Source organism: Mobula hypostoma, chromosome 15 (genome assembly GCF_963921235.1).
Source record: "Mobula hypostoma chromosome 15, sMobHyp1.1, whole genome shotgun sequence".
Classification (NCBI taxonomy): Eukaryota; Metazoa; Chordata; class Chondrichthyes; order Myliobatiformes; family Myliobatidae; genus Mobula; species Mobula hypostoma.
Genome location: NC_086111.1, coordinates 44,629,162 through 44,655,313, shown reverse-complemented (window position 1 = coordinate 44,655,313; position 26,152 = coordinate 44,629,162). Strand labels below are relative to the sequence as shown.

At 38.6% G+C, this 26,152-nt stretch overlaps 1 protein-coding gene across 9 annotated transcripts in view; it reads right to left on the bottom strand.

The window, feature by feature from the left end:
- Nucleotides 1-26,152, bottom strand: part of magi1b (membrane associated guanylate kinase, WW and PDZ domain containing 1b) — a 438,093-nt gene that overhangs the window by 222,905 nt on the left and 189,036 nt on the right. The window lies entirely within an intron of this gene.

The window sequence follows — 26,152 nt, the reverse complement described above, 5'->3', positions numbered from 1 at the left end:
CCAACAGATCTGTCAGGCAAGATTTTTCCTTGATGAAATTATGCTGACTACGGCTTATTTTATCATGTGCCTCCCAGTACCCTAAGACCTCATCCTTAATAATCGATTCCACCATCTTTCTAACCACTGAGGTCCGACTAACTAGTCTATAGTTTCCTTTCTTCTGCCCCTCTCCCTTCTTGAAGAATGGAGTGACATCTGCAATTTTCCAGTCTTCAAGAACCATACCAGAACCTAGTGATTCTTGAAAGATCATTATTAATGCCTCCACAATCTCTTCAGCCACCTCTTTCAGAACCCTGGGGTGTACACTATCTGGTCCAGGTGACTTATGTATCTTCAGACCTTTCAGTTTCCCAAGAAACTTCTCTCTGGTAATGGTAGCTTCACACACTTCATAACCCCTGACAACCTGGAGTTACTAGTGTCTTTCACAGTGAAGACTGATGCAAAATACTTATCCAGTTCATCCACCATTTCCTTGTCCTCCATTACTACCTCTCCAGCATAGTTTTCCAATGGTCCGATATCCACTTTGTCAATATGAGAAAACAATTTGCTCCCTTCTGGATATCCAAGGGAATGAAAATAGCAGTGTACAGAAAGAAACCATAGCCTCTGTGCAACTGATGCATACCTTTAAGAAGGAGTGAGAGAAATCAAAGCTTAGCAAACAATAAAAATAGTGCTCCATGACCCTACTTGCTCCAGTCATTTACACACTTCACCAGAGGCTTTTGATGGTTGGCATGGGTGTTACACAGAATAAAAATTAAGTTATAATTCCATAATCTCACCATTTACACATTTCGAACCAGATGGGTAGCAGTTCAGGAGCAAAAGTAATTGGTGGGTGTACAGCTTCAATTTTGCCATTAACTTTGTAAATGAAGAAAATTCATTGAAAAGCTCAATAATAACACCTGAACATCATGAATGTGAGGAGAGAAATGTGTTGTATTTCACATTTTGAATAATGCTTGCATTTGATTTTAAATACTTACAATAAATCAGACACTATTAGCAATGTTCAACACAGATTCTGGCAAAAATCACTTTTAATTACACAAAAGGAGAAATTATGGATTTTGCGTTTACAGCAATGTTTTCTTCACTCCTGAGAAAATAACACTCAATACAAAGTATAATATGAAAATAAGGACATATAAACTTCCAAGAAAAAATAATGAAATCAAGCCTTTTGCTGGTATATACTCCATATATTGTGGTGGTATCAAGCCAGGTGATGTTGGCACTTGTTGCAATCTGTGTTTCAATGCAACATTGCCCCATAAAAGGATTTTCCCTCAGACCAGTAACACACCAGTAAGTAAAAAATTATGATCACCTTGGAAACCAAGAGAACTACATTCATGCACTGGTGCTGAATTCCAGAATGCTGCCACCTGCTGGTTGCTTTAATAAACAGATCTTTTCACTTTTGCAGGGAGGTTTTATCGAAGTGACAATGTTCAGAGGGAAATAAGCTGGAGTCAAATGGTAAACAAACTAGGAACGATAAGAATAACTCATAAAAAGTCAAATATCCTTTTTCAAATCATTTCAAAACTGGATTGATTTCAAACTCTTAAAATTATTCAACTGCCGAAGTGATCATATTGCTGCTACACTTGGCTTTAGCATCCCTACAATAACAAAGAAAACAAAATTCCCCAAACTCATCAGCAATTCTCAGTGGGAAAGAAAACGTCACTTTAAATGCTGGAGAGCATAATCTGTTTTATTTCAAATGTGGCCAAATAAGCTGTTAATATTTACCTTTGATGCTCTCAGGTAAGAAATGCTAAAGAGAAGCTGGAGCATTCGGAGGAGTACAAAATTAGGACCAAATACCGACATGATCCAAGGCGGCTAATATGGCATGGGAAATATTGATCAATTGCACAAACTAATAAGAGATCAAGTTTTAAGCAAATGAAGAGGAAATTAACTAATTAATCTCTGTTATATTCTATTATCTGGTAATAAGACCATAAGACCAGAGGAGCAGAATTATTATCTCTCACAACCTCATTCTCCTGCCTTCTCTCCATAACCTTTGACACTCCAACTAATCAAGAACCTAATAACCTCTGCTTTAAATATACCCAATGACCTGGCCTCCACAGGCATTTGTCATGAATTCCACAGATTTACCACGCTCTAGCTAAAGAAATTCTCCCTCATCTCTGTTCTAAATAGATGTTTTCCCCTATTCTGAGGCAGTGCCATCTGGTCCTAGACTTACCCACTACAGGAAACATCCTCTCCACATACAGTCTAGATAGGCCTTTCAATATTCGATAAGTGTCATTCAGATCCCCCTTATTCTTCTAAACTTCAGAGAGTACAGGCCCAGAGCCATCAAATGCTCCTCATACATTAATCCTTTCATCCTTGCAATTATTCTCATGAACCTTCTCTGGACCTTCTCTAATGTCAGCACATCTTTTCTTTCTTAAGGGGCCCGAAACTGTTCATAATTCTCTAAGTGCCATCTGACCAGAGTCTTGTAAAGCCTCAGCATTACATCCTTGCTTTTATATTCTAGTCCTCTCAAAATAAATGCTCACATTACATTTTCCTTCCTTACCACCGACTCGACCTGCAAATTAACCTTTAGGGAATCCTGCATGAGGACTCCCAAATTACTTTGCACTTTCTATCAAAGTGCATAAACATACACTTCAGTCCATTATATTCCATCTGCCACTTCTTTGGCCATTCTCCTAATTTGTCCAAGTTCTTCTTCAGACCTGGATTTCTCAACACTACCTGCCCCTCCACCTACATTCGTATCATCCGCAAACTTGGTCACAAAGTGAATTTCGACATCCAAATCATTGACACATAATGTGAAAAGAAACAGTTCCAATATCGAACCCTGCAGAACACCCCTAGTCACTGACAGCCAGCCAAAAAAGGCCCCCTTCATTTGAACTCCTTGTTTCCTTCCAGTCAGCCTATCTTCTATCTATCCTGGTATCTTTCCTGTTATACCATGGGCACTTCTCTGGTCAAGCAGCCAATGCTTTGCAACCTGTCAAAGGCCTTCTGAAAATTCAAGTGAACAACACCCACTGACTCTCCTTTGTCTATTCTGCCTGTTAATGCGTCACAGAATTTCAATAGATTTCTCAGGCAAGATTTCCCCTTAAGAAAACCATGCTGACTTTGGCCTGTTTTATCATGTGCCTCCAAGTACTCCAAACCCTCATCCTTAATAATGGACTCCAACATCTTCTAGACCACTGAAGTCAGGCTAACTGGCTTATAATTTCCTTTATTCTGCCACCCTCACTTCTTAAAGTGACATTTACAATTTGCAATAAAAAAAATACAAAAATCAAATTTCTTAAAATGTAGTTCATATTTTTTATTTCATCACATGGAATTACTTTAGATTACTAGTGGTCATATTTGATGACTTCCCCAACAATGTAAATAAATGTAAAAAGCATGGTCTTATTAAGTTAGTTGCCCCTGGGTAAGAGGCCCATATTCCATGCACCACTGGTTCTCTTTGGGTTGTGAAGGAATACAAAGTAGGAGTGAAGTTACATGCAACATGAACTGGGTAGCTTACTTCTTCCTGAAGGATATTAATACATCAGTGTATTTCAACCACAATTCAACATTTCATCATTTTTATTGTCCTTTGCCAAACCACAAATTACCAGATCTATTGAACTCAAATCCATATGTTACTTTGGTCTCTGAGCACATCGGTTCTGGACTGCTAACCCAATCATTAGATCAAAAAGACTAAATGGCTGATATTTTCTTTTAATTTAAATTTGATCAAAGATGGCATTAAAAGAAAATGTTTTTCCCCCCCAAGAGCATTGGAATCGCCATGACAGTAATATTCAATACAGCTTAATGTACAAGTGTAAAGGAGAACACAGTAACTGTTACTCCAGATCCGATGCAGCACAAAAACACAATAAGATAAAGAACATAATGATAAAAGAAACACAATAAATATAAATATATAAGACAGCTTATATTCATAGCTTGTTTGCTTGTATACATAAATACATAAAGTGACACTAGGTACAGGAATGTCCGTACGTGAGGTGACTGACAGGAAATGATAAAGTGGTGCTGGTGGAGGATGGGCTGGGATGGAGTCAGTGGGTGGTGTTAATCAGCCTTACTGCTCGGGGAAAGTAACTGTTCTTGAGTCTGGTTGTCCCGGCGTGGATGCTACCCAGCTTCCTCCCGGATGGAAAGGGAACAAACAGTCCGTGGGGAGGGCGGGTTGCTGGCCTTTTTCCGGCACCTTTCTGTACATATCACCTTGATGGCGGGTCGTCTGGTGCCAGTAATGGTTTGGACTTTGGGCCGTTATACGGCCTTCGTGCCCGCCACATTGCAGTTCCCGTACCATGCAGTGATGCAGCATATTAGGATGCTCTCTACTGCACATGTGGAGAAGGTTGTGATTATTACTGTACTTAGCTCTCTTTAGCCTCCTCAGAAAGTAGAGGCATTGGTGAGCTTTCTTCATTTTGTATGATTGCGTCCTGGGACCATGCGAGGTTGTGTGCGAGATGTGCACTCCCAGGAGTTTGAAACTAGTTGGTTTCCACTGCTGTACCACCGACGTACAGAGGGGTGCGAGCGGATAGAAAATTACAAGAGGCACAGATAGGTTTCAGAATCTTTTCTCAGGGTGGAAATGTGAAACATTAGAAGCAGAGCTCAAAGGAAATTTGTGAGGCAAGTTATTTCCCACAGAAGGAGTGGTAGATGTCTCAAATGCACTGGCAGGGAAGATGGTAGAGCAGATCTGATAGTAACATTTAAACCGCCAAATGAACACAAAGATATGAGCCACATGCAGACAGAGGGAATTGGCTTCACTCGGCTTCATGGTCAGAACAGACATGGTTAGTAGAAGGGCCTGTTCCTGTGCTGTACTTCCCTATGTTTCAATCAGACAGACACTGCAGCCAAATTAACAGGGGGAGGTATCAGAGTAACTCAGAGTAAGCGGCAGTTAAATGGAGCGGAGAATCAAAATGTGCCTTCTCACTAATCTGTCTACTGCTTGAGTAAGGACATCAATTAGCTCTTCTGGTTACATCACATATTCAGATTTAGCAGACAGAATGATGAAGTCCTGAGTTTGCTAAGGAAATAGAAGGCCTGAGGAAAAAATACTGCTACATAAAGTGATAACATTAGTTGTTAAGTTTCTGCAGTACTGTGAAAGGGAGCCAATAATTTGTTTTAAGTGAAATGATAAGATCAGGAGCTTGAATCTAGATTGGAGGGCCACTGCTTTAATATTGCATTGTCAACTATCATATGGACTGGGGAGGCTCTAATTCAAGATCCAAAATGGTGTAATGTTATTTCTTGTACAAGTGTAAGGGGAACAAAATAATTGTTACTTCGGATCCGATGCAGCACAGAAGATAAAGAATAAATGGTCATGATAAATATAAATACATAATATAGATTGAGTGTCTATGAAGTGAAGCTAAGCTGTATGTAAGGTGACAGACAAGAACTAATAAAGGGTGTGTATACGTGAACAGGGTGTGAATACATGTCCTTGACGGTCCATAGGCTGGTGCCAGTGATGTGTTGGGTAGTTTTAACTACCGGTTGTAGAGCCATTCTATCCGCTGTAGTGCTGTTTCCGTACCGAGCAGTGATGCATCTTGCTAGGATGCTCTCTATTGTGCATCTTCAGAATGACGTGAACATGGGTGTACAAAGTCCAGCTCTCTTCAGCATCCTCAGAAGGCTTTCTTAACTGAGTAGGATGTGTCCTGGGACCATGCAAAGTTGAGTGTGATGTGCACTCCCAGGAGTTCCAAACTGCTTGCAGTTTCCGCTGTGGCACAAGCTCTCCTGACGGCAGTAACCATCTCCTTTGTCTTGTTGACATTAAGGAAGAGGTTGTTTGCTTGGCAACAGGCCTCGAGCTCTTCCACCTCCTCCCTGCGGACCGTCTCATGGTTGTTGGTGATAAGCCATTGTCGTGTCATTGGTGAACTTGGTGACGTGATTACTCAGGTGTTTGGCCATGCAGTCATGTGTGAGCAGAATGCACAGCGATGGGCTCAGTACGTAACCAGTGCATTCTGACTACCTGAGGTCTGTTCATTAGGAAGTCCAGTTGCACAGTGGTGTATTTATACCGAGGCATGGGAGTTTGTTCTCCAAGCTCTGTGGGACAACAGTGTTGAATGCCGAACTGAAATTCGGAAACAGCATTCTGATGTAAGTGTCTTTGTTTTCTACGGGTGTCAGGGCCAGGTGCAGGAGAGACGCAGTGGCATCTGTCATAGAGTGGTTCTGTCAGAAAGCATATTGGTGAGTGTCCAATGTGGTAGGAAGTGAGCTTGTGCTATTATCAGCCATAAAAAGCACTCGATGATGACTGGCATCAGTGCAGTAGTCATTTAGTTCTGAAAGTGTAGAGTTGTTCAGTACAGGGATGACAGTGGCTGATTTGAAGCAGATGGGGACAGCAGCCTGGATGAATGAAGTGTTGCAGATGTCTGTGAAGACGTCAATGAGCTGGGGTCCACACTCCCCGAGTACACGGCCTGGGCTGTTATCTGGCCCATCTGCCTTATGGGGGGCTTGACTCTCAGCAGAGTCCTCCTCATGTCCGCTGCTGTTACAGACAGTGGCTGCTCACCTGGAAGGGGAGTAGCTTTCGTAGCCAGTGCTGTGTTGCATGCCTTGAATTGTGCATAAAAGTCGCTGAGAGCATCAGGTACAGAGGGGTCACTGGTTGATACTATTTTTCCGTGCATTGTCAGTCATGCACCTGATGCCCCGCTATATACGCCAGGAATCATTATCAGACAGGAGCTCCTGAATGTTCTGTGCATAGGTGGCCTCTGCCCTCTTGAAGCCTAAAATGAGGCTTCTCCTGCCTGCCTGTCACCAGACTTGAAGGCAGCGTCCTGAGTGTTTGCCCATTTTAACTAGTTTAACATTAATTTAACATACAATGAAAAACAAAGGACCCAAAAGTAAACTCCTGAACAAATACAATTATGATTTACTCAGTTCTTAATCGGAGTATGCCAAAGTCATTAATTTTAAAGATATCACGTACTGCCCAGTGGCAAATAAATCTGTACAGTATAAAACTATCACTGCCAAAGCAACTAAACTATGTTGAAATGTAATATGCATTTTATTTTAAATCCTAAAGTACTACACTGATAGAGATTGGGACAGTAAGCTAGGGAAGAAATAGCAGGAGATGGAGGAACATTGAGTGGTTTAGAGCAGGGACAGAGCCGAGCATGTGGTGTGCAGACATGGTATATGATATTCGGCACAAGGCTGAAGAGTGGAACATTATAAAAATTTCTTAATCATGTTTGTGGCCTAAAATGATTTCGGCCAACTTCCACTCCAGCGATCATGATGAATAAATACTTTAAGTTTCCTGAAAGCTCATTGCTTATTTTGACAGCTGCCTGCAAGTTGTATTCTGCACTTGTGCAATGAACTGCATATCTTTTATAATATGACACAACTAGTTTGCTGAATACATTGCTAGATGTCCACAAGTATATTTAGTCCATTAGTTGGAAAATACACAAATATCCAAGCATTGCAGTGAATGGCATAAAAAGCACATAGAGCTGATAAGAAAGAACAATTAATAAAGTGAGGAGAGATGAGAGGGGTAGAGTGTAGAAGGAAGAGGAGAGGGAGGAGGTCCTGCCATTCATGGAAAGTATGCATGTACGGACTTTATTTAGGCTTTTGAAATGGACTGTTGAATTTAATATTACAGGAGTTTACTCAATTCTAGGGGTTTCCATAAGCCAGGCTCTAATAACCTGGGAATGGCCTGTGTCCTAGCACTGCAGTTTCAAGACGGAAAAAAAGTGTTATCCTGGTTTTGAATGACAGTAAGGCCTTCAAATCTTAATCATCGTTACATTGTGAAATTACATTGTGGGATTTCTTGTTAACTGGAGTTTATTATGGAAATCCCAAAATTGTTGCTACCTCCTTCATTGCAAACCAAGGGAGCTTCAGGTTAATAATTTTAGAATGTTACTGAGTAAATATTAAATAATTTTGAAATAATTCATAATAATTCTCACTGGCCCAAAACAAATAATCTGCCAATCTATCCCCTTGGACATTGGTGCTACTCTGACTAGCAGATTTTCTGGACTAATGGATATTATTCCTTTTAATATACTGACAATATTAACTCACTTTAAAAGATTATATTATAAGAGTACACTGATATTTTCCAGGGAGCTTGGTGAGCTTTGTAAAGGGGAGCCGAAACGGGCCCTAAATGTCTTTCAAGACAGCACAGGAAGTGGAGAATCAGGGAATTTAACAAGAACATGGGAAAGAAAGCCTAATACGTCAAATATCAAGACATTGGAATTTCCAATTAGATAATTATCAGAACATTATTGAATACATGGTTATTCCCCAAAGATTATTTCAAAATATCATTATTTTAAATGATAAAAGTTAATTAACAATATTTCAGCTTCTACTTCAACTCTGTATGTCTATTTCTGTCGTTAGTATCATTTAACACTATTGTTTCCTCAAAACTAATCACTAAGATCCAGGACCGATGCCTTGATACCTCCTTTCCCAATTGGATCCTCGATTTTCTTCATTGCAGACCCGGTCAGTAAGGATTGGCAACAACATCTCCACAAGACTCTGTGCTTAGCCCCCTGCTCTACTTGCTTGTACTTATGACTGTGTGGCTAAGCACAGTTCTACCGCCATATTATGTTTGCTGATGACAACACTGTTGTTGGCAGAATCAAAGGTGATGACAAATTGGGATATAGGAGGGAGATTGAATACCTGGCTGAATGATGCCAGAACAACAACCTCTCTCTCAACATCAGCCAAAACAAAGAGCTGATTACAACAGAAAGAAGGAACCAGAGGTCCCTGAGCCAGTTCTCATTAGGGGATCAAGAAAATGAATGTCCAGATAATATATGGGGAAATATACATACTTTAATAATAAATTTACTTTGAATTTGTTAAAAAAAACATTGAAATGATAACCAAGAATTATTTGTTGTCTGGGCAACTCTTTCAGTGACGGTTGTCAAGGTGTTTTAACAGCCATCTTTGCAGCTTATGGCCAGAAATTCCCTTGAATGTCTGACTCAGAGCAGCCGATGTCTCACAGATGCAAGTCCATGTCACAGAGTTGGACATCTTCAAACTCAATGTGATTACCTCACCATTGACCACAAAAAAATCTAGGGCATTGATTCAGGTAATGAGCAAAAACTTTGGCTGGGTTTTCACAAATATCTGCTGAGAATGAGGGCTTGAAGACAACATTTGAAAGGCTGTCTCGTGAAGTGCGGTTGTGTCATTTAATCCAAGCTCTTGCACTCATTGATCCATAGCTGTATAGCATAGAAATAATTTAGCATTCTTAATAATACAAAATAGCTCAACTGTTTATAATCAATAAATAAAATCATCAGGGTAATTAGAATGTGGGAAATATATCATCAGTGCAAAATGTTTAAAAATCATATTTATTATTTTTGTTAACAACAACGGTTAAGATAATATAGATAACATAATTTCTGGCTGAATTAGTGAAAAGTTCCTGACCTGGCAGAGTTGGTATACAAGGTGCAGGGATATCAAACATCAGCAAGTTACAACTGAACTGCTTTCATGACTTACTTCAATGTTGGAGCTTTCCAAATACCATTTCCATTATAGACGGCAGGAACTAATTCCTCGAGAATTACCACGGTGACTTAAGTTACTTTGTCTCAAGGGATCTGAGATATTTTTGAAGTGCAAAACCAGAAGGTCCATTTGCCACTGGACATAAGTGGAAATCACTGCATTCTGTTCATTCCACATAATCCTGACAATGAAAAAGACTAAACAGAAGAAACATTGAACCTTTTAAACCCAAAAAATCTATCTGCTATTAAAATTTACCAACCAATTATCCTGGCCCAGAGCCCTGAAGCAGAACAATGGAATTCTCTGCATGGTAGACTGGGTTTTGATCTGTGGTCTGGGAATTTTCCTGCTAAAATAGGTTTGGTCACCTCATACAGAAGACTCTATCTGGATGTATGGAATGGATCTCAGCTCATACAGAAAAACATAAAAAATATTTTCTATAATAAAATAATAATCAAGAAGATTGTTGAAATTTACCATTGCTCCATCCATCAGTGGCTACAGGGAAAAGACAAGATTATCACACAGAGTGTAGAACTTTCATCTGACAAAATACTAAACCTGTCAACTTTTTGCAGATATATTTCCACAATTCGTGTGCAATTTCATTTTAAGGAAAGGGTGTTCACAGACCCTTTTTTGTCCTTTTTATTTACAACACAAAATATATTTGTTATTTCTCAACAGAAAAAATAATCAGCAATAAAAGGGAATCTTTCAAAGAATTAATTCAATTTTCTATCAAAAGCACAAATGCACTTGAAATTGAATCTGGCTCTATGAGAGGAATCCTATTTCTGCTACTGAAATAGAGTCCTATTCTATAAGAATAAAGAAGGAAAATGCTGAAAACAAACAGCTTTAAGATCCAGTTAATCTACTGAACAAGCTTTGTCAGTGACAAACGATGAGGGCTATTGTTCATAGTCCTTCAGCAAGAACCAAGTCTCATATCTGTCCCTTAGTTTATTCCTGATTCAATGAATGAGGGAAGCAGAAAAAGTTAGAAAGCTCAGTTTGAAATTCAGAATCAGAATCTGGTTTATTATCACTAACATGTGTCCGAAAATTTGTTGTTTTATGACATCAGTACAGTGCAACACTTAAAATACACTACAAATTATACTAAAAATATATACAGTGGTTTCTGGTTAATTGGGACACATCCTGATCAGTACATTTTGGCCCAATTAAGCGACTGCCCCAATTAGCGGAAGTTTCATGGAAATCGTTAAAAAGGTATTTTAAAAAAAGGCAAACTACCATTTACTTGCGTAACAAATTAGATTAGATTAGATTATGAGGACACGCAGTCCTCTTTTATTGTCATTTAGTAATGCATGCATTAGGTGTTTGAATGAAATAGAGAACAGTTTAGAGCACTATTATTGCTACTACAGTACTACAAGACTGTGTATTAGTTCCTAATAGTTACCGAATGAGGAATTCATCCAGTGTATGCTGGCACATTCTTTCGATTGACTATAAATGAACAAGACCAGCACAGATACCTAGTGTAGATAATGTACTACCTTCACACAATGCTATCCTCCAAATCTTCATTTTCATTGTAATATTTAAGATATCTTGAAATTCTTTGTAGTTCCTAACTTGTTGAAGTAGTGAAATAATTTCATTTTCACTCCCAGCCATTTCCACCCTCTCTGAGTCTAAATAGTTGAAACCGCAGTGAGCAAACACTTCTGAAATGTCTTACTGCTTCTTTCTTGCAAACTATCAGTACCAAAATCCATCGCTTTTTGAAGACAAGTACATGCAACTGATGCTATTTAAAAACTGTTTGCTCTAAGTATGATGAAGTAGCTGAAGGCCACATAAGAGAACACAACTAACGTCAGTTAGAAACTGTTCGACAACAGTCTCCTGCCCCAATTAAGCGGCATATTGTCCCAAATAAACAAAGGCAATCATGGATATTTTCTCGATTCGCTCTTGTTCTTTAAGAGTTGTCCCAAGTAAGTGGTTGTCCCGATTAACTTCTGGCCCAATCCACACACAGAATGAACGTGAACAATTCATTGTCTGTTCAGAAATCTGATGACAGAGAGGAAGAAGCTGTTCTTCATGCTGCTGTACCTACGCTCTGATGATAGTACTAACAAGGGGTGAGGTCCCAAATTATGAATGCTGATTTATGTATTTAAGTCAATTTATTCACATTTATGACCTTTATTACAATACAAATCTGTTGAAGTTATATACTGAATAAGGAACTATTTTCCAATATACAACTGAATATTAGATTAAGTAACGAGGCATTTGAAAGAGTAACTATGGTGGTAAAATGATTACATTGAAAAAAAAAACTTCTCAATTTTTACTTAGTTATTAATATTACAGAGAATGATGTCTGATTCAGTTTTCATACTCACAATTTTTTCTGTACATTATAAAAAACACAACTGATATTCTGAAATTGATTTTTATTTCTGGAACAAAGTGTTGAAAAGATTTGAGCCATTCATCAGATTTGATCACTTCTCACGGCTGAATATTCTACATTCAAATAATGAGCAACTGGAATGGTTTGCTATTATTTCAGTGGTTTGTCTTTCTCACGGATGATCCTGAACAAGTTGTTCCCTTATTTAGCATAACTGATTTGTGTATTTCTTCATATAATAAAAAAAACCTTCATAAGTTTTATTTAAGAATAAAAACAAGTTTGGTCCGCAACTTGTTTCTGTCATTTCTTTCCATGGTAAGTCAGCAAAACTGTGAAGAATCAAATTCTGTCTACCTCTGAATGCGCAACTCCTTTCTGGGACGAATTCCACAGGTGTCCACCAGAATCTTTACTGAGTGCAGCCTCCCAAAGCAAGCAGATGCTCGTGATGATTTGCAGGTCATTAACATAGCCACTTGCTCAATTCAAATAACAAGAATGCTCAAAAATACACAAGTGGAAAAAGGACCAAAAGAGCAAATAGTGACATCTTGAATGTCAAGAAGTTGCCAAATACATAAACAGATCAATGTAGCTATAAAAACCATGTACAGAATATAATTGGATTCTGTGTTTGGTTTTAAATTTGAAAATTAAGGAATTGATCAGGTGCTACACATTAGTTTGATCACAGTTGGAGCTTGGATAGTTCTGGGAAAATATTCTGTAAAAGATATCAAGCTATGGACAATTAATACCAGGGAAAGTGCATGTCATTTGTAAAAAAAAACACCTGGAGGCATAAACACAAAGTCTTGGGACCAGATAACACTATCATATCATTATATTTGCTGATTGAATCAACATGTGTATGGAAAGAGAGCTTAGGGCATGGCAGGTTTGTAATCGATCTGATTAGAGTAAGAGATCTTTATTTCCACCTGTATCCACCCAGTTTGAGATGCAAAGGTATATTACACTGTTAATGGCAGGTCCTTTAATAGATCGAGGTCTTGCGGACCCCAGTCAGATCAGATCAGCAAAACATCTTCTCCACAATCTCCATCAGCACACAGACTGCGTGCTTAGTCCCCTGCTCTACTCACTTTATACTTAGGACTGTGAGGCTAACCACAGCTCCAATTTCTTATTTAAGTTTACTGATGACAGCACTGTCATTGGCGGAATCTAAGGTGGTGACAAATCAGCATAAAGGGAGGAAAATTGAAAATCTGGCTGAGTGATGTCACAACAATGATCTCTTACTCTATGTCAGTAAGACCAAGAGCTGATTATTGAATTCAGGAGGAGGAAACCAGAAGTCTATGAGCCAGTCCTCACTGGGGGATCAGAGGTGGAGAGGGTCAGCAATGTAAAATTCTTTGGTGTTATCATTTCAGAGGATCTGTCCTGGATCCAGCACATAAATGCCATTACAAAGAAAGTACGGCAGTGCCTCTACATTCTTAGAATTTTGAAAAGATTCAGCATGGCATCTAAACTTTGACAAACCTCTATAGATATGTGGTGGACATTGACTGCTTTTTTACGACTTGGTATGGAAACACTAATGCTCTTGAATGGAAAACCCTACAAAAGCACTGGATACAGCCTGGTCCCTCATGGGTAAAGCCCTCCCCACCATTAAACACATCTACACAGAATGCTATCGCAGGAAAGCAGCATCCATCATCAAGGACCCTTGCCACCCAGGCCATGTATTTCTCCATTTCTTTCCTCTATATTTATCATGTATTTCATTGTACCACTGCCGTAAAGTTAACAAAGTTTACAACATATGCCGGTGATAGTAAATCTGATTCTAATGCTCTCTTCTCACTGCTGCCATCAGGAGGAACATACAGGAGCCTCAGGACCCACACCACCAGGTTTAGAAACAATCACCTTGAACGAGAGGGGATAACTTTACTCAACTTCACTTGCCCGTTACTGAAACGTTGCTAGAAGCTATATTCTCACTTTCCAGGACTCATCATCTCATCTCATTCTCTTGATATTTATTGCTTATTTACTTGTTATTATTTATTTTGTTGTCTTTAAAGGTAGAGTTTGTTGTCTTTTACACATTGGTTGTTTATCCACCCTGTTGGGTGTAGCCCTTCGTTGATTTTATTATGTTTCTTATAGTTACTGTGTACGCCCACATGGAAGTGTATCTCAAGGTTGGATATGGTGAGATCTACATACTTCGATAATAAATTTACTCTGATCTTTGAACAGTTCTATAATCTATAGAAATGGGAGAAAATTCATGCACAGTAATTGGCATAATAGGCAAATTTGGGATAAACAGTTTGTTTCAGCACCATTTCTAATGTGCAATTCAATGGAAAACCCTATCTTTCGTTTCTTTCAATTAGGGCATTATAACATTTAGATTAACATTTGCTGAGGAAAAATATTTGAATCTGGCAGGAATAAGGATTACAAGTGATCCCAATGTAAAATATGCACAAACAGAAACACAATCAACTAAATGGCAGCCTTGTGTTGAATACATAAAATCAGCTACTGAAGGCTTTCGTCAAAACTGCCTATCCCAAATGAACTCTCAGCGATTGACAAGGACCACTGATAGTTCTCGCCAATCAACTATTTATTGATCTTTCGAAGCCAAGTAGATTGATTTGAGTTTCCTATGCTCTTGGTAAAGGATACACTACACCTCATGGAATATTTAAACCTGCTGATTTAACTGATTGCAATAGACAAACAAATCCACGGTCAATATGCTCAACCAAATGATTTTCTCTATATAGATGAACAATAATTCAGGTCTGTTTATTGCCTAAATTGGAAGAATCCAGTAGCAATAAAACACATAGTGGAAGTGAACTTTAGTTCTGAATGCTATTTGCTTACATTTACTACTAGCATGATTTATTTTTTTTAAGGTGTTTGACAGTCTTCCTTCATAATGAGTTCTTTTGGGTTTATTTATTTTGAGGCTGCTTTTAAAGAGACAAATCTTAAGGTTGTATATATTATATATACTTTGATAATAAACATACTTTGACTGTTGAAGTGATGTTGGAGTGAGTGTGTGTGTGTGTATGTATATATATGTATATGTATATACGTGCACACTCAGAGTTGTTCTGTGCTTCCATTTCAAAGATGGCCTGTACAGGTCACTGAATTTGGCCCTGATAATGGATCTAAAATGACTTTGCCAAGTTATATACAAACATTACAAGCTGCTAAATATAAAAGTCTTAAACTTTTCTGTAACAAAACAATATCTAATTCCATGGGAGCTTCAGAGAGTTTCAGGTCTATTGCAGCTCTCCTTTCTAACTGCCAGCATTATGAAGTACAGATTATTGCTCCCAAGAGTCACTATGTACATTCGGACAGAAAATTTAAACTGAGGCCCGTGGGAAGGAGATAGTACTGATAAGGGAATTAAGTGGTTGCCATTTAGATATTGGTTTTGACTGACATCAATATTTTCACATATGAAAAGCTTCATTATCCATTATTCATAAGAAAATAATGGCAGTTATTGCATTTCATCAGGGAAGAAAACTGCAAATACTTCGATCTGGATGATGTGTTCGAATTCAGGTAATCTAGCACTCCAATGATGCTCATGTTTATCATTCACAGCTTATAAATTTTGTACAAAATAATATTATTTATTTAGAAACCTCGTAAATGAAGCACGAAAGGCAGGTGTCTGGATTTTGATTCATCTGCACAATGCCCTTGATACAGATGGATTTTAAGTTATTTCCTTTACAAAATGTATTTGAAATGCAATTGTATGAAACAAAGTTCTCATATGCTTGTCATTTAAACTAAGCAGGAAGATAAAAGATGCACAAAAGGAATATAACAAAGAGCAGTCCATTAATCCCATCATGCTTGCTCCAAACTTTTCTATCCTTACTGTATTTCCATCATTTCCAAAACAGCAAGCTTTTATCTGGCTCAAATAAAATCATTGACTGAGCATTCACAACCTTCCCAGCCACACAATATCGAAGTCTCAGGTCTCCAAATGAAGAAAGGGTTCTCAGCTCAGTCCTAAAATGCTGACCTCAGATACTGAGCTTACAACCAAGCCAAGATTAACGTTCTCTTAATATTTGCAAGTTACGCTTTTCAAAGTTTTGTACAATTGAAAGATACCAAATTTTGTTCTTTGTAATTCCAATGACTAGAGGCTCACGGTACTCATTTCCATTCACACTGTCATCAATTGATGCTCCATCCTCATCAGAGTCAATCATAAGCATGTGGCTCATTTCTATGTCAAGCCTCTCTATAGATAAGCACAGCAAAACTGTAATCCAAATCTGGCACTACCAAAGCCCAACACAAAAGCAGTGAAATGCTCACACAAATAGACCAAATAGCTAACATTCAAATCTAGTGAAACAGTAGTCATTTGCTGCACCTGCACATTAATTTTTCTTCCATTGTTTATTTGTTCACAGGATGCAAAGGTTGCTGACAATGTTAACAATTATTGTCCACTCCTAATAAACAATCAACGTTGCACATTTGGGGCCATAAACAGGAAGATTTCCTTCCTAGACAATGACCCCAAGCAAGCCTATTACAAATGCCAATATTTGATCATCTGAAACCTTTCAAAACTATTCAGTTTTCCCTTCTACTTACCAAAGTAAATAATATCACACTTCTGTACATTATGATTCATACAACCCATCATGTCAAATCATGCATCAACACTTGACGTCTCCTTTCATTCCTTCCATTAAGTTTTCTCCAGACAGCTTTGTGCAGTGAGCAATATTTAAAAGATCACACTGGCTCTCCTTGTTGAAACCAGTGATTTACATCGTAAACAGAATGCTGAGCCACTTTGTGACCTAGGTACTTCTTGACATCTTAAAATTGCAGGTTTATTTCTATTTTCTCTCCATTTTTTCCATTCATATTTCAGGGCTGTAGGCATCACTCTAAAGGCCAGAATTCATTGTCCATCTCAAATTCTTTTTCAGATAGTAACAGAAAGTAGCAATCTTTTTGATGTGGGTGGGAAAGTATAGGATTTAGACTCTGGTGTGATCAAAGTCTGGTGATAGAATGCTGCCTGACTTGAAGGGAAAGGCAAGGGTGATGGTATTCCCATGGACCATCTTGTTGAGAGAGATCACAGGTTTGGGAGGTCCTAACGGAATAGCCCAGGAACAATATACACTGGATGCTGGTTAATTGAGTTATATCGGGAGAGTACATCGTGGCCCAATTAAGTGGCTGCCACAATTAGTTGAAGCTTCATGGAAATAGTTAAAAAGGTATAAACAAGACAAATTGAGTAACAAATTATGTACTTAAATGAAATACAAAACAAATTATAACACTGCCAATAGTACTGCGGTACTATAAAAAAATGTGCATTAGTTCCTAATAGTTACCAATAGAGAAATGCATCCTGGGTACATAATGAACAAAATCAGTGCACTTATTGTAAATAATCGGATGCTTTCATACAATGCCACTAACAATTGCATCCTCCAAACCTTTATTTTCATTCAAGCTGATTGTCAATACCTTCACATTTCTCATAGTTCCTAACTTGTTGAAGTAGTGAAATTGTTTCATTTTCACTCCTAATCATTTCTGGCATCCCTAAGCCTGAATACTTGCAACTGCAGGGAACAAATCAGTTCAGAATTGTCTTACTGTTTATTCCTCGCCAACTATCAGTGACAAAAAAGAGTCATTGCTTTGTGAACACAAACACAAGCAGCTGACAGTATTCAAAAACTATGGGGTTTAAACATGTGCAGAGTCTAAAGGCCACACAACTGCACCTGACTGACACGATTTAGAACCTGTTCAGCAATAGTCTCTTGCCCCAATTAAGTGGCATAGTGTCCCATATAAATGAAGAGAATCCTAGAAATTTTCTCGATTAGTTTTGTTCTTTTAGCGTTGTCCCAAATAAACGGCTGCCCAGTTAACTGATAGCCCAATTATCAGGAATCCACTGTATTTTGCTGAATATATCCCTTGTACAGTGATGAAAGGAATAAGTGTTTAGGTTAGAAGATGGGGTAGCAGTCAAGGTAATTGACTGCTAACCCATTATCACAGAAAATCTCCTCCCCACCATTGAGCACTCTACACAGAACACTGGCACAAGAAAACAGCATTGAAATTCAGGGCCCAGTCTAGCTGGCTATTTGCTAACAATTTCGAACAGAACCTCTAGTACGTTGTGAGTTACGGAGCAGAGGGTACAGGGCTTCTGTCATTCGGTGTCAAAAGTAAATTTTGCAGAATTACCGACAGACTCAAAAAAATTGAATATGTCAGCTTAATCCACCTTGCTGAGGTTTGCTGGCATTATATATCAACTTTAAAGTTTTCAAATGTCTCTGAATGTCAGGCACATTAATAATTTGTTAAAAAATTACTCAACTTGCAGTTACAATGCACACTGAATTTCTCTGCTGGCTGATCAAGCTTTCAACACCTATTTAGAGCAAGCCCTTCATGCAGTGCTGCTGGAAACACCATAACCATTCAGGGTATATCCCGTGACTCCAGGATCCTTTAGCCCACTGATACTAGCTTGGTGCCCTGCATTCTGAACAGGTCAGGGTGCAAATGGTGGACAACTGTGGACAATTCTGAGCATTTAAACTTCCAGTCTGACTTCTAGCAAGCATGGGTTTTTTAAAATACTAACAAGTAACCTTATTGGCATAGTAATCTATTTACTGTTTGTGTTCAATTGTTTGATCTCAGCTGTTATAATCATTAAATATTAAGCTTCTCAGTAGTTGGGAGGAGCAGGATGGTGAGAACAGATGGAGATGAGGCATTGCTGATTCTTGATATTCGTATATTATTCTCACATATACCAAGATCCAGTGAAAAGATTGTCTTGCCTACTGTTCATACAGATCAAATCACCACACAGTGCATTGAGCTGGAATAAGGTAAAACAATAACAATACAGAATAAAGTATAAAAGTTACAGAAAAAGTCAGGTACATGTGAACAATAAAGTGCAAGATCGTAATGTGGTGGACTGTGAAGCCAGGAGTCCAGCTTACCAGACACAAGATCAGTTCAAGAGTCTGATAACAGTGGGATAGAAGCTATCTTTCAGTTTTTTTAAATCTTTTTCCCAATGGGATAGGGGAAATGGGAGAATGTCCAGGCTGGGTGAAGTCTTTGATTATGCTGGCTGCTTCACAGAAGCAGGGTCCCAGAGAGAAACCATATGAATGGACATTTTGCAGTGGGAGCCAGGTTTAGCTTGAATATCCCATGGCTTAAATTACATAAGGAAACAAATCATCCTTGCTTATGTTTTGAAAGCACACCAATACCCGTGGAATCACTTTCTCATAGAGGTCTGCATCTTAAATTAATTAACTTGGAGATTAATAAGAAGACTTGGTTGCAATTCCTAGATCAATGCCAGGCTTGCCCACTGTGTTGTAGGAGAGGAGGGCCATGAATGAATTACTGATTTCAGCCAAATTGTTAAGTTCATGTTTCTCCAAGAAATTCTCCAGCAGATTTCAAATACCTAGAGGACGCCACTAACAATAAATAGTCTTGGGAGTAAAATGTTCTATGCGTAAGCCATTAAACCAGACTACAACAGATCTCAAAGAATGCACACACTATTTAATTAGGTGCAAGCAAGTTATCCCAGGGACTCTGACCAATTCTTATCTTTCAAACAAAATTACTAAAATAGATTACCTGATTATCAAGCCAAAGAGCTTGCAAGGCCATGTTATTAGCATCAATCGGTTGTATTTAAAATCAAAAACCCTTTGTCATCAAACTAATATGTTTACTTTGTTTTACTCCCCACGAATGCTGCCTGACTTAATTAATATTTCCAGAATTTTCCGTTTTCATTTCACATTTCCGACAGCTGCAGTTTTCTTTTAAACTTCTCTGTGGTTGTTGTATTTCCCACATTGCACAACAACCATAATTACAAAGTTCTCTACAGATTGTAAAATAAGTGGTTATCAACAACTTGTAAATATAATCCTTGTCTTATTCACTTCTTATCCACACAAGTGCAATGGCACATTTTTTACAGAGACTATAGAATCATTCAATTTAATTTTATGGGTATTCGTGAACAGAGATTTTTAAAAGGAGTCTCTACCAATAAATTGAGAAACTGAGTTTTCAATGAATTAAACAATAATAAAACATAGTTCACACTCCTGAAAAGATACTAGAAGCAATATGTTAGTGGCAATAAACCAAATTCTTGCAATTTACTCTTAAAGAACTACATATTTAGTAACACTGCGCTGTTTTAACAAGCACAGAGATAAAGAACATTTCAATTTGCATGGTTCAAATATTATGCACATTTTCAGCTTCTCTATCAATTTGAAATTGTTTTATGAAATTATTTTTCTTTATAATTATATCCTTGTTTAAAAGGATATAATTCATAAACCAATTTGGTAGTAGGCCATCAGTTAAGTTGTAGAACCAACAAACGTGGCATACGAGTTTATTTCCCACCAGGCCAATGTGGAACTTGGTAGTCTCAGGGACGATGACCACATAAAAAACACATTATCAGCTCTTCGTAAAAACCTAACTGGTTCACTTGGGAGGAAATCAGCTCTCCTTAACTATCTGGCCTATACTGTACTCCAGACCACCACATGTAGTAACTAATATCCCAGCAAACTATTCCGCTGTATTGTTACGGCTATGTTCATCTAGGGAAATAATACAACAGGGTACATGTCCAAGAAACAGCAAAGTTGCTCCTTGCAAAGTCATCCACACAAGGCAGGTAGTGAATGAGCCAACACAAGGAACTAACACACTTGACTCTGTCCTCATCTATCAACCTGCTGACATATCACCTATAGAAGCAATAGCCGCAGAGTCCTTATGGAAACAATTCCCATTTTCGCACCGAGTACAAACTTTGTTGTGTTATGTGGCAGTTATGCAGAATGAGAGGAATACAAGTTTGGCAGCTTAAAATGGGTATCCTGAGGTGCCGTGAACCATCAACAGCATTTAAAATGTACATCACCACAATCTGTGCCCTCACTGCCTGACACATCTCTCACTCCATCATTACATCTAAGGCAAAACAGCAAACCTCATTCAGTGGGAAGTGCAGAATGGCTTGCTGGGAGCAACACCAGGTGCTCCTTGAAATGAAGACACCAGCCAATGCAGACACAGCACCGCACTACTTGCTCGCTAAAGTGTGTAAACACAGCCAGAACTCGGCATCCCCACAACAAACAGAGCAGTTCTAAGCTTTGATTTAGTCATGAACAACGGAAGTTATTAAACAGTTATTGGTTGGAGAAGGAACCTCTGCATTCTCAGTGACAGAGAAACGCAGCGTGAGAGTGCTGAAGAATGAAGCATCTTGAGCCACAATAAATGATACACCTTGCCCAACTCTTAAGATCACCGTCATCACAGCAAGCAATCTTCAGCCACATGATATCAAGGAATGGTTGAGAACAATCGAGACAACAAAGGCTTTGGGGCCTGAATAATTCCAGTTATAACACTGAAGATCTGTATTTTGTGCCTCCAGCCAAGATGTTGGCGTACAGTTCCAACACTAGCATCTATCTAACAATGGAAAATTGCCCAGCTTTATCCTTTTCACAAAAAGGACAAATCTAACTGAGCTAATTAATTCTGCATTGGTCTCCTCTCAATCATCAGCCAGCTGAGGGCAGATGTCAGTAACACTTTTATAAAACAGTATTTGTACACCATTATGCTGCTCACTGATGTCCAATTTGAGTTCACAATGGACCAGGCAGCTCAGCACTTCTTCACAGCCTTTCAGACATGCGAGTGAATTTCAGTGGTGAGAATGAGAACATCCTTGCAGTATCTGACTGAATGTGGCATCAAGGAACCCCAATAAAACTGAATCATGATGTGTCAAGGGGAAGCTATTCCAAAGAGTGGAGTTATTCCTCACACAAAGGGAAATGGTTCTGGTTGTTTTGCAAAAATTATACCTACCCAAAGAGATCATCCCAGAGCTTCCTCACCACAGTGTCCTAAGCCCATCCATCTTCAGCTGTTTAATCAATGATTGTCCTTCCACCATAAGGTCAGAAGTGATAAGGTCAATGTTAAATCCTATTGACAATTCCTAAGCAAATGAAACACTATCTGCATGTAGGAATAACTAGAAAACCTTCATGCTACAAAAGTGACAGTCAATGCCAATCTTCTATAACAGAGATATCGACCTTAGATATTCAAAGGAATTATCATCACCAGACCCTTCACTACCAACACCTTGACTATAAACTCAGCCAAGTCAGGAAAATTAAAACTATGATGACAAGAGAAGAGATTCAGTGACCTTGCAATGAAGGATTTATTTCCATAGCCTTTATAATATCACAAGTCAGGAGCATGTTGAAATTGTCTCTATTTGCCTACATAAATGATGCAACATCTGCAACATGTACTGCAATCACCTACCTATTCGAAATCAGTGATCTCCACGTGAGAACATGTCATCTGCAAGGTCCTCTAAGTTGCATACTATCCTGACTTGGAACTTTATTGCTGTTCTGTCGTCTTTGTTGGCTATTAACCCTATAACACCCAACCAAATAGAACTGTGGGCTTATCTTGACCAGAAAGCCATCAGTTTAAAGTGTCTCACCACCACCTTCTCGAGGATAAGTGGGGCTGCGCAATATGTGTAGACAGAAATGTCCAGATCCAGAAATAAACAGGTTTCACAAAAACCGTGTCCATCCATAATCTGATCATCCTTCATAGAAGCTGCATACACACGGTCATACATCTTGCTTAAAAAATCAAGCATGAGGAAGTAACCTTAAACTGGAACTTAATCAAGTCTGTTTATCCCTGCAGACATTATTAAGGACTTGTACACTAGAAAAACTGAATGCTTATTTCATATAGCATAAACTGGCTCTTTCCTAAGAAATTATCATGACTGCTAAATTGCTTCCCAGTTATGTAAATGATGGACTCCAGAGGTGCAACTGATGAAGGGTCTCGGCCTGAAACATAGACTCTACATTTCTTTCTGTAGATTTTGCCTGACCTGCATTTTTTGTGTGTTACTCTGGATTTCTGGCATCTTGTGCTTATGTTACACTTCCGACAGTTTCAAGAATAATCCTCGGACGATACTACGCAAGATGCTTCCCAGATGGAAAGCCATGAGAGTAAAGTTATTTAAATTCTTGTCTCTCAGCTGAAGGAAAAAGAACACTAGAATGGATGTTGCATTGCTTTTGTCTTCCTGACTCTCTTCCGACAGACTGTTGTGGTTCTGTTCTCTCACATTGCTCACTAGACTGGCAAAAACTAATGGAAATACAGATTGCAATGTTTACAGTGTCAATTCAGTACATTCGGTTTCTATTCAAAATAACCTCGTTTCTCTTCTTGAATAGATTTTATTATTTGTTAACTTATTTGTGGTCATATTACTTTATGTGTTGTGTGTTAATTATATGTACTGTGCTGTGCACATTGGTCCGGAGGAACGTTGTTTCATTTGACAGTGAACCTGTTTATGGTTGAATGACAATAAACGTGACACTGAATTGGACTTTAACTTTCAAAGTCAGAGCAGCACAATGCAGATGCCAAAATCCCCAGCTAAACCTAGGCGTTTTTGTCAGGAATAATAGATGTGGGTAGGGTTATTGTGATGGAACTGGCTTGAGTCTAGAACCCTCTGAATCCTCATGCAATCCTGTCCACTGTAGGCTCCATACCAAGCTGTGATCCAGCCAGTCAGTATGCTCTCCACTGTACATCTGTAGAAATTTATAAAATACTTTGTTGACATACCAAATCTCTTCAAACTGAATGAAGAAGAAACAGAGTGGAATATGAAACAGAGCAGGAGGTGATCTTGTTACTGTTTCATCACTCAGTAAGACTCCAGCTGTCCTTTGACCTCAGTCATTTTTCTGCAAAAACACACGTTTTCCTTGGTTCCCCAATATTTAAAATAAATCAATCTCTGTCTCAAAAATACTCCGCAACAGCCCTGTCTGGTAGAAGATTTCATAAACTCATTGTCCTCTGATTAATGAACTTTCTTCTCATTTCTGTCCTAAGATAACATGTTGACTTTTATTGCATGGGGATTTCAGCATAGGTACACAGGTACAGAGAAGCCCTGCTCTCTGAGTGTTTGAAATACCATGTACAGGTGTGGTGCTCCTTTGAAGGAAGCAAAGCCAGATCGATTCCAGGGATGGGTTTCTTATGTAGGGTTCTCAGTAATATTAACTGTAATGTTAACTGCTAATTATAAAATGGCTTCTCTGAAGTGTAATAATGAAATGGCTTCTTTGCAACGTTAACTATGAGGTAATGTTCTCTGTAGCTGAAATGTTTGGGTTATAGTTATAGATAACAGAAAAACTAACCAATAGAAGCTATGTTACTCTATCTGTATGTGTGGGAACCTGGGTGAGTGCGCGGGTTTTTTCTGGAGGAGAACCAAAGAGGAAGGACGTGCTGGACGCGCTCTGGTCGACCACCATGGTTGGTCCCAGGCAGCGGGGATGTGTGAGTTTTTAGCCAGGTGGCATTACACAGCAACTATGCTAACGTGAGACATGGTTTGGCGGACAGACAGGGTTTCCCCCTGGTAAACACGAGCCGATAGCCCTGAGCGTTACACTCACCATACCAGGAAAGATCAAGGAGAAATGAATTCATACTCCCCAAAGTTTTTGAGATTAAGATGTGACCTCACCGCTAAAGTCCAAATTTCCTACAGGACTCAACAGGGGTTGAGACTTTTTTCCTGGGTAGGGTGTTGAGAACCAGAAATCAGTCTAAGTAAGACTTCAGGCAACTGATGACAAAAAAAAATTGATAATTATTTCATGAACTTTAACCAGATTTCTAAAATACCCATTTGCCTGCATCATCTCCCAGCAGTTGCCTGTGCTATTCCAGGTAATCCAAGGGTGATGCAGCAATATTGTTTTCATTTGGAGGCAAATGGGCAGTTGCTTATTTTACAACTAGGTCAGTCCCACCTTTTTACTGACTTCCCAACAGGCCAATCCTTAGTTTTGGTTCATTTGACATCAACTATAAATTTGCCTTTCATGAGTTTGAATGTTTCTTTAGAGCTACTGATGTACGTACTTACGTGTTCTTCAGTATTTTTCCATCCCATTGCATCTTTGTCCTTTCCTTCCTTTTATTTTATCTTCTTCCAAATGGCTCTATTACAGTTCACTTACTGGTACATCTCCAACCAAAGTCCTGCACGTCTTCCGTGGTTTTCCACTTTATTCATTCATTTAATTTAATTTCATCTTCATGTCTGTATCCTTCTTATTCATTATTACTCTCCTTGCACTTCATAACTGCAAATACCATTTCTGGTGCATTGCACAAAATAATTTATTGTCCTTGCAACACCACATACCTTCCATTTTAATAACTGCAGAAATTCACTAATATTTTAGATAAATATACCAGGTAATGTCTTATTCTAGAGTGAAGATGGCAAAATATGAAACAAGACTAATTTTGTTTATCAATAAAAGAACTGTAGGAATTTTGAACTCAATTCTAAGCCCAGATTTTACTGCAGCTTCATCTTACCTAAATGGTCAGTAAATAAGATTTTTTTTTAAATTTCTACATAAAGCACTTTTTCATCTTTTAACCCATCTAAGCTTTAGGATTTTAAAGCATTGAATTTCATCCAACTTTCTTCACACAATTCCTCCAAGAAGACCACAGCCATGTTGTGATTTGGAGGCTTGCATTCCTCAACGACCTGGAGAGCTATGCTGGCTGGAGTCAGGGCTTTATGCTCTTGGTAGGGTCACCCATGGGTAGAGGACAGACTAAGACTGGCCCACTGGTTCTCCAGGTTCAGCTCAGGGCTAACAACCCTGACTGATAAAACAAAATTGTTACAGAAACAGCAATGAAGAATCCTTCTACATCTGAGTGCAATGGTATTCTTGAGCCTCCATTCAGGACCTGTATGACTGACAGCATTGAAAACGGAGAGAA